The 9,608-nt window shown below is 32.8% G+C and overlaps 1 long non-coding RNA gene across 1 annotated transcript; it reads left to right on the forward strand.

Annotated features, from left to right (window-relative positions):
• Positions 1-3,227: 3,227 nt before the first annotated feature.
• LOC117686058 (uncharacterized) lies at positions 3,228-8,774 on the forward strand. The gene is made up of 2 exons (XR_010709251.1): positions 3,228-3,403; positions 7,347-8,774. It is a non-coding gene; the product is annotated as an uncharacterized lncRNA (long non-coding RNA).
• Positions 8,775-9,608: the final 834 nt, after the last annotated feature.

Consider the following 9,608-nt stretch of genomic DNA (forward strand, 5'->3'; position numbering starts at 1 on the left):
CGCTTGCCCCTTTTATGGTGTTAGCTGATGAGATAGGTAACAAATAACATTTCCTCCGAATATTTTGTCATGAAAAATACAAACTGATTTTTAAGAATTTTTTCCCCTCTATAGTGTTATATAGTGAAAACAATTACCGGTGTGATACCTGAAACATTATAGGATCTACCAATGGAAGGCTGGGTGAATGGGGCATGCACAGAACAGTTTACAGTACGAATGATCAACATTCTAAACTAGGACATACGGATTAATATGGAACGCCATGGCTGCCTTATGTTAGATGATTTTATTATATGCTGTGGGTCTATTATTATATGCTGTGGTTCTATAATTATATGCTGTGGGTCTATAATTATATGCTGAGGGTCTATTATTATATGCTGTGGGTCTATAATTATATGCTGTGGTTCTATAATTATATGCTGTGGGTCTATTATTATATGCTGTGGTTTTATAATTATATGCTGTGGTTCTATAATTATATGCTGTGGTTCTATTATTATATGCTGTGGTTCTATAATTATATGCTGTGGGTCTATTATTATATGCTGTGGATCTATTATTATATGCTGTGGGTTCAATTATATGCTGTGGGTTCATAATTATATGCTGTGGGTCTATTATTATATGTTGTGGGTCTATTATTATATGCTGTGGGTTCATAATTATATGCTGTGGTTTCATTATTATATGCTGTGGTTTCATAATTATATGCTGTGGGTTCATTATTATATGCTGTGGTTTCATTATTATATGCTGTGGTTTCATTATTATATGCTGTGGGTTCATAATTATATGCTGTGGTTTCATTATTATATGCTGTGGTTTCATTATTATATGCTGTGGGTTCATAATTATATGCTGTGGGTTCATTATTATATGCTGTGGGTTCATAATTATATGCTGTGGGTTCATAATTATATATGCTGTCGTTTATTCGAAACTAGCTATTCGAATTCGGATTTCTCGTTTTGGAGTTTACATTTACAAGCACTTTCAGCTGACACCAAGGACAATGGTCGTGTGACCTTGACTGAGACCCATATGCTAAAAATTGCTTTTCAGAACTTTGTTGTCGCCGGGCGCATAGTGTTTCACAAACACATCTTGTTTCAATTTATCAATATTATACTTTCAGACAAAGCAGAAAATGTGTTTGTGTTTTAAATCTTTTATACAATAAAAAATGATTAAAATACTGAGTATGCAAAATTGATTTCTTGTTTTATTTACTATTATCAACTATAATAATTTAAGCTTTACTATTAATCGTTGATGTTTTAAAAGATTCTTTAAAGGGAGTGTGCTATTAAAAATCAAGTACAAGCTTGAGAATCTATACTGTCATTTGAGAGTACGTTACTGAAAGTCCAAGTAGCTCAAAAAATTCTATGTCTCGGCATCTCTCTTAGCGCAGCCGTACGTGTTTGCTCACGAATTCTATCAGGACACATTTTTATAGTGCGTTACCTTTTCTATACATGTACGCAATGTTGAAAACACTATCTTTTATTTGTCTGAGGAACTGAAGTAGAGATGTGCATTCAGCCTCGCCCAATGCCCGGAAATCCAACACAGATTCAATTTTGCGGTATTTTATGCCACTGTCATCGAAGATTTGGGGGTACATAGTTTTTCACAAACACATCTTGTATTTATTTTGGTTAACTTGGCTTTTTTCCCTTTGAAAAACTACTCATAATTCATTAAATGACATGAATTTAAGATCAGAATTTTCTCACTCTCTTAATAAATTTATGATGGCGGATCCATAAAAGAAATACAGTAACGGTGCATTTGGGGGGCAAACAAATTATCAAATTAAAATCAGATGCGTTTGTGAAACACTATGCGCCCGGCGGCAACAAATTTCAAAAAAGCAATTTTTTAGCATATAGGTCACAGTTAAGGTCACAAACTCATTATCCTAGGTGTCATTTAAAAGCACCTAATTAGTGAAGTATGCATACTAAATACGAAGTCTCTTTCTCCTATGGTTCAAAAGTTATGGCGAAGGTTAAAGTTGAGAACAGACAGACAAACAGGACAAAAACAATATACGATTCGGACGCATAAAAATGTGTCCTGATAGAATTCGTGAGCAAACACGTACGGCTGCGCTAAGAGAGGTGCCGAGACATAGAATTTTTTGAGCTACTTGGACTTTCAGTAACGTACTCTCAAATGACAGTATAGATTCTCAAGCTTGTACTTGATTTTTAATAGCACACTCCCTTTAAAGAATCTTTTAAAACATCAACGATTAATAGTAAAGCTTAAATTATTATAGTTGATAATAGTAAATAAAACAAGAAATCAATTTTGCATACTCAGTATTTTAATCATTTTTTATTGTATAAAAGATTTAAAACACAAACACATTTTCTGCTTTGTCTGAAAGTATAATATTGATAAATTGAAACAAGATGTGTTTGTGAAACACTATGCGCCCGGCGACAACAAAGTTCTGAAAAGCAATTTTTAGCATATGGGTCTCAGTCAAGGTCACACGACCATTGTCCTTGGTGTCAGCTGAAAGTGCTTGTAAATGTAAACTCCAAAACGAGAAATCCGAATTCGAATAGCTAGTTTCGAATAAACGACAGCATATATAATTATGAACCCACAGCATATAATTATGAACCCACAGCATATAATAATGAACCCACATCATATAATTATGAACCCACAGCATATAATAATGAAACCACAGCATATAATAATGAAACCACAGCATATAATTATGAACCCACAGCATATAATAATGAAACCACAGCATATAATAATGAAACCACAGCATATAATTATGAAACCACAGCATATAATAATGAAACCACAGCATATAATTATGAACCCACAGCATATAATAATAGACCCACAGCATATAATTATGAACCCACAGCATATAATTGAACCCACAGCATATAATAATAGACCCACAGCATATAATTATAGAACCACAGCATATAATAATAGAACCACAGCATATAATTATAGAACCACAGCATATAATTATAAAACCACAGCATATAATAATAGACCCACAGCATATAATTATAGAACCACAGCATATTATAATAGACCCACAGCATATAAAAATAGACCCACAGCATATAATTATAGACCCACAGCATATAATTATAGAACCACAGCATATAATAATAGACCCACAGCATATAATAAAATCATCTAACATAAGGCAGCCATGGCGTTCCATAGATTAACAACAACGGAATTTTGAATTATCACGAAATATAATAATTCATCTGTTTGAATAATGACCGAAATATTGGATATTGTGTGTGAAAGAGAAGAAAAGAATTATATGGATGCCGATGGTTGGATGAATGAAGAAAGAAAAAAAGAAATAAAGACAACAAATGAAGTCGGCCTAGTTATGGTAATTCATACATTATACATCAACATGAATACTCGGAATTATTGTGAATATGTTACTTAACCGTGTTCACAATTAGCTGCAGAAAAAATGCGCAAAGTTATGACGATTGCTAAAGTTATGGATGTAAACATTACAAATGCAACAGATATATCAGCATCATTGACCTGGCCTTTCCTTTTTTCTGTTTTCAAGCATAAATTGGCATTATATGCATACTAGTACCTTGTACATGTAACTAAGGCACGTAGCATCGGGCGTGGGGTGGGGTAAGGGTGAGGGGGCAGCATTCCCCCCTCCCCCTGCTTTTTTGCGCAATAAACATTTTTTTAAAAATCTACATATAAAGAGGAAAATTAAAATGGAGCCTCCCCCCCCCTTTTTTTTGGAGAATGTAAAAAATTGAGTTGAAAGGAAGTTGATGTTATATGAAGTTACAAATAGATATGCAATATTCGGACACCCCCCCCCCTTCCCACGGATTAGGATTTTTATGATTTTGAAAGTTCCTTTTTTTCGCTTGTCAAATTTTTTTGGATGAGTTTGCCCCCACACACTTTCTAAAACGATGCTACGTGTCTGTAACTGCTGTCATAATGGTTTTTAAATATTCAGTGTTTTTGGTTTAATTTGTTTTTAATGTAAGTCTTTAACACGCACGAAATAGATACTAGACCTATAGATGACATAATAATGTCTCAAAACCACCTTTTTTCAAAGAGAAAAGAACGAGAAGGTGCAAATTATTCAGTGACTGTGTAAATTCAATCAGCATATGCAAAGAGGTGACCAATGAAAAAGATTTCATTGAAAACAATTGTAAATCACGAGTGTAAGTAGACATAGCTATTTTTCTATAGTTTTAGTGCAGTAAAATTTAAATATAAAATGCCTAAAAAAAATTTCTCATTTACTATACTTTGGAACAAAAATAATCAGGAAAATGATGGGAAAATACTAAAGGAGACAGGAATCATTCAAACTACATCATTATATTTTAACCACTATTTTCGCTTAGCCAATATAACTTACATGTAAGTGAAGTATTGTAGTTTGTTAACACGTATAAATGACGACACTTGATCAGCACGTGAATTAAGCTTACTTTTTTCAGAAGTCAGTTGACGGTTTTTAGAGATATTACGAGGCTTTTAAGGCAAAAACTTGTCTGGAGATATCGAGGGTACTAATCATATCCACAAACCTTGTGAAAGTAAGATAAATCAGTTCAAAAATTAGCTTTAGCTATTAAGACACGTAGATTGCAACGTTTTAGCACGTAAACAACTATAACTATTATAACTTATAAAGAAGACCCAGAGACGACAAAATCATTCAAAGACAACAGTAAATAAGTAGGATTTTGCATGAATTGCATCGTGTTGCTATATTTATACTCTCTCCCGAGTTTTTGCTTCCACCACTTTTCGCTTGATATAAGGAATAAGGAATCATTCTTTGAGTATTATGAGATGATAATTTTGGTCGGGGCGTGATCAAATCCAATAAAGCCCGAAGGGCTTTATGATAGATTTGATCACGCCCCGACCGAAATTATCACTTCATAATATTCAAAGAATAGTTCCTTATTACTTATATTTATATAATTTTAAGCCATCGTACGATTAAATATAAATAAGCAAACCCCGCTGGCGCCTCAATTTGGCGTCATTTGTATTATGGGTTATATAGTACAAAATCGATACGTAGTGTTATCTCACAGGCAAATACACTGGAAAATGTAAATATATTTCGATAATCATAAATACCTCTGATTCCAAACTACGTTCATCCACAAAAATAAATAATGTCCAGATTATTTGTTTTGAAACGCCCCCTTTACCGATACACATCCCAAATTAGAAAGTCTACGGGGATTTTACATTTCATCAACAAGCACGGATGATAACGTAGAAAAATTGTAGGAGGTATCCCGAGTACTACCGAATGGAGGAAAGATGTAAACTTTTCCCATTATAAATCTCCGTAAGGAATTTGTTTTCGTTCCTGTGAATTTTTATGAGTCAAAAATGATAATTTGTCAATGAAGATATCTTTTTTCGATTTCAACAGCATTTCTTTCACAGATATGTGTGTTGTTTTTTTTTAAATCATCAAAAAGTGATGGATGCAATAACTTGGGACAGATTATAGACCCATATTTTGATACATTCTTTGCATTACAAACATGTTCTACCCATTTCACATTCAACAAAAACCAAATTACCGTTATAATTCGAAAATGTGCTAAATTGATCGATGGAATTTTCATTTTCTGTGTGCGCCTAGATTCCCGCCGAATGTATATCTTAAGCGCCTACTTTCTTTAACAGATTTAAATTAACATACGCGCAAATATGATTTTGTTTTGTCACCTGATACACTCAGTAGGCCAATATGGTCATACACTATTAATATACACGTAAAATGGTTGAAACTCTTCTTATTTATCTCTACTGAAACTGAAAGAATTTTAAGAAAGACTGTAAAGTCGAAAATTATTAATTCAACAACAACAGGGTAGGGTTTCTTATCACAGGGTGTGGCCAGAATCCGCGTTTTCGGGTTATGTAAATTTTTCTGCAATTTTTGCTACCTTCATATTACCTGTATGAATCATCAAATAAAGCACACCCTCGTTTATTTTTACATCTTTCTTTTAACAAATTGATAAAATGATTGTTAAAAATTATCTAAATTACAATGCATATAAATCAGCAAGATGTATATGTCCATGATTATTTCGTGCAGTTTGTGATTTTTTATGGATCACTGTAGGTCTACATAGCTATAAATTGCATTAAAGGATGGCTGCAATTAGCGGCAGGATTTGGGCCCTTTTTGGTCGCTTCTCCTGCGTTTATTTCAATTTTTAAGAAGTCTAATCAATTTCCAACATGACTTCTGATTTTAGACTGATACATTAAGCTCTAACTATGTTTTTTCCTTACAACTTTTGAAAAAAAAGAGATTTTTTGCTTATCTGCCCTTGGTCAAACATAGATCACTCTTTCACCATAATCCTATATGTTCTATAAAGTACAAGTATACAATTTAATATGGTTTCAACAATTAGACTACACCCATGTAAGTACAGAATACTTTAAAGGGATTTAGAGCCGAGTTCAGATGAAAGTTTTATTGTATGTATAAATTATTTTTGTTGTCTAATTTAAAAGATTTACCCAGACTTGAATGTTAGAAGTCACGTTACAAGCGAGATACAGAGGAAAGAAACCGTTGTTATGTAAACAAAACTCGAGTGTTATATTTGCTTACAAATAATGTAATTTTTGTAAAGTAAAGAAATTACATTTTCTTTGACAAAATAACCTGTGGAAACAAGATAAACTCATTCAATGTGCTCATAAATAATTTTATCAACAACAAAAAGTAACATTAGATTTAAGCATATATCAATATAACACACATGTAAACAATAACAAGGCTCGAGTTTTGTTCACAAATTTTTATTTTTATTTTTCATTTAATCCGGTATTATTGCTCTCCGGCCCCTGGATAATTGAGGGGTTGTTTAGTTAAAACATGTATTCTATAGCCATCTTCATGAAACAATACATATGAAAAACTATCTTGGCAGCAAACAAATTAGGAAATATCATTTATTATCATGAGAGACTTGTACTTTTTCAACATTTATTGACAACATATTGATTATTGCGTCATTATTTAGATACTAAACTGAAACTGAGTACTTGGTTTTCTTTTTGCAACTTTGTTCGTGATATCAACATTATATTGATTATTCTAAACTTCAACGCATGACCTCAACATGGACTTAATGTGACAATATTTTCTTTCATTTACTCTGTACTTGAACTGACAAAATCAAGTAAAATCATCTTTGTGAAAGTTTATCACATCAAAAAAAGTTTATGATTTCTTTTCATTTTCATAATTATCCAGTTTTGCACTTCTTTTACAGATCGCTGTGTTGGTTTATACATAAAATCCCTGTGGCACCACCTCCATCTAGATGCCTGAGGAGGATAGACAAATTATGCGTATGTCGATAATTTGTAAACTTTTTAAAGTTTGACCAGAGAGTAGTGTTGGTGATTTTCTACGAGAATAATCAACAAAATTATTGAAATGATAATAGTTACGGTTACTAGTTTATTTACAACACATACCATCGGTGGAAATCCATATAAGTTGCTCCTAGGAGTTAGTGATGATAATTTTTGCTTTTATCTTTTATAATATCATTCTGTTCTGCCATTGATAATCCCGTTAAAAAGGAAAACTTTTGACTCACAGGAAGAGCAGACTCCGACAAATCTATATTTGAATTTGACAGTTAAAAAAAGTGCTTTTGGGGGATTTTATTTTTTGTGTGTGTGCATGCACCAGGTTTGTAATCTATTTTGGTCAACAAGTCTTCGTAGATCCAAAAAGTATATGTAAATTTAAAGTGAAAGTGCTTGTTTTTAGTGAGTCTAACAAGGTAAATTTATTCCACTAGTCTGCATCAGCGAAAACGAAAAATACGTTAATGTGATCTCTCTGGTGGATTCACCAATTTCTTGTCTTGTATAAAAACTAAAATTTTCCTGTTTGTTGGTTGTCCAACCAATGCTATATTTAACACAGCGATTTATAAACCTTTTAAAATTCTTGGTGAGTCCAACAATTTGGAACTTTAGTTTCATTTCACATTTTGCACAATTTTATATTGGTGGATCCACCAAGTATTGAAATAGTGACAGCATTTTTCATTTTGGACAAGTTCTTAAAATTTGTTCAGTGTAGTAGTTATTGATATATTAGAAAATTTAACCTCTTTGACTATTGGTGGAACCACCAAACATTGTTTGCAGAATTGTTGATATTTAGGCATTCGAAAGGGTTTTATTTTTGTCATCTTTTCTATTATTGCTTTGTTGGTGGGTTCACCAATTCTTTGAATGAAATACAAAACTGTATACAGACAATTTCACACTTGATTGTTGGTGGAACCACCATGATCCTCTATGCATGAAATATTTTATGCTGTTCAAAATAATAGAATCGCCCATATCTTATTATTGGTGGACCCACCAAGTTTATTCGTAAGTGAGATATTTGATGAATAAAATTGGTGGAACCACCAGGGTCCTCTGTGAGTGAGATATTTTATGTTGTTCAAAATAATAGAATCGCCCATATCTTATTATTGGTGGACCCACCAAGTTTATTCGTAAGTGAAATGATCGATGAATGAAATTGGTGGAATCACCAATATTTTGACTGTAATTGTGGAATATGAAGGTTTAAAGATACTGTAAAATGTGCTTTTGTGTAAAAAAGATGGTGGGTTCACCAATTTATGTTGTATTCAACGACCAAAATGAATAAAAATCATGTTCATTTCTGTTATTGCATTGCGTTCATTTTTCATTTTGCACTGAAAAAAAGAGGACACGAATAGAAAATCCTCTTTCTTAATAGAAACAGTTTACTGTAGTGCAACCTGCAGGAAAACGGGTTTGCTATGTGAAAAATTGTTTTACCTGTGTTTTAGGTGTTAAATCAGTGTGTTTAGACGAAAAATGACAAACAATGGGGTTTTGTAGCCAGCAGCACGCTTATTTTGCTTTTAATGATGCATACAAAATTAGCCCAGATTTCCTCTGAAATGTTCTACTGCCTCAAAACAATGAGCCATTTATAGTAGATCGGACCGTCTAAACTGTCCGGAAAATTTTTAGCAGATCAAATACGATGTAGTATTCATCGTCGTAAACAACAAAATATTCAACGGGGTGTGAATATCAAATAAAATCGGTTGTTTAGGCCCTTGTGTTACAGTAAGAAATGCTCAATTTATGTCCAAAATTGAGAAATATTGATACGAAAGCGGAAAACAGCTGAGATGTATCACTCATGTTAGTTAGATTAGAACAATACCATGCTATTTTGGACAAAGGTTCTCACCATTTTCATAAATTGTATGAAATAATGACGTTTTCTCTACCCCACCCCCCAGAGGCAGGGTCATTGAATTATTGGCCGACATAATTTTGGGGTCCACATGATATTAATTAATTTGCGTCATTTTATACATTTTCATACATCACTTGTCAATTTAAAACCAAAAAATCACTGAATATCAAAACACCGTGTAAATGCATACAGTATAACTTTGATCATATTTTCATAAATCAGTGGCCACCGTGTACACCGTGGTGTTAAAAAATCGCTCATA

This window comes from Magallana gigas, chromosome 9 (assembly GCF_963853765.1).
Source record: "Magallana gigas chromosome 9, xbMagGiga1.1, whole genome shotgun sequence".
Lineage (NCBI taxonomy): Eukaryota > Metazoa > Mollusca > Bivalvia > Ostreida > Ostreidae > Magallana > Magallana gigas.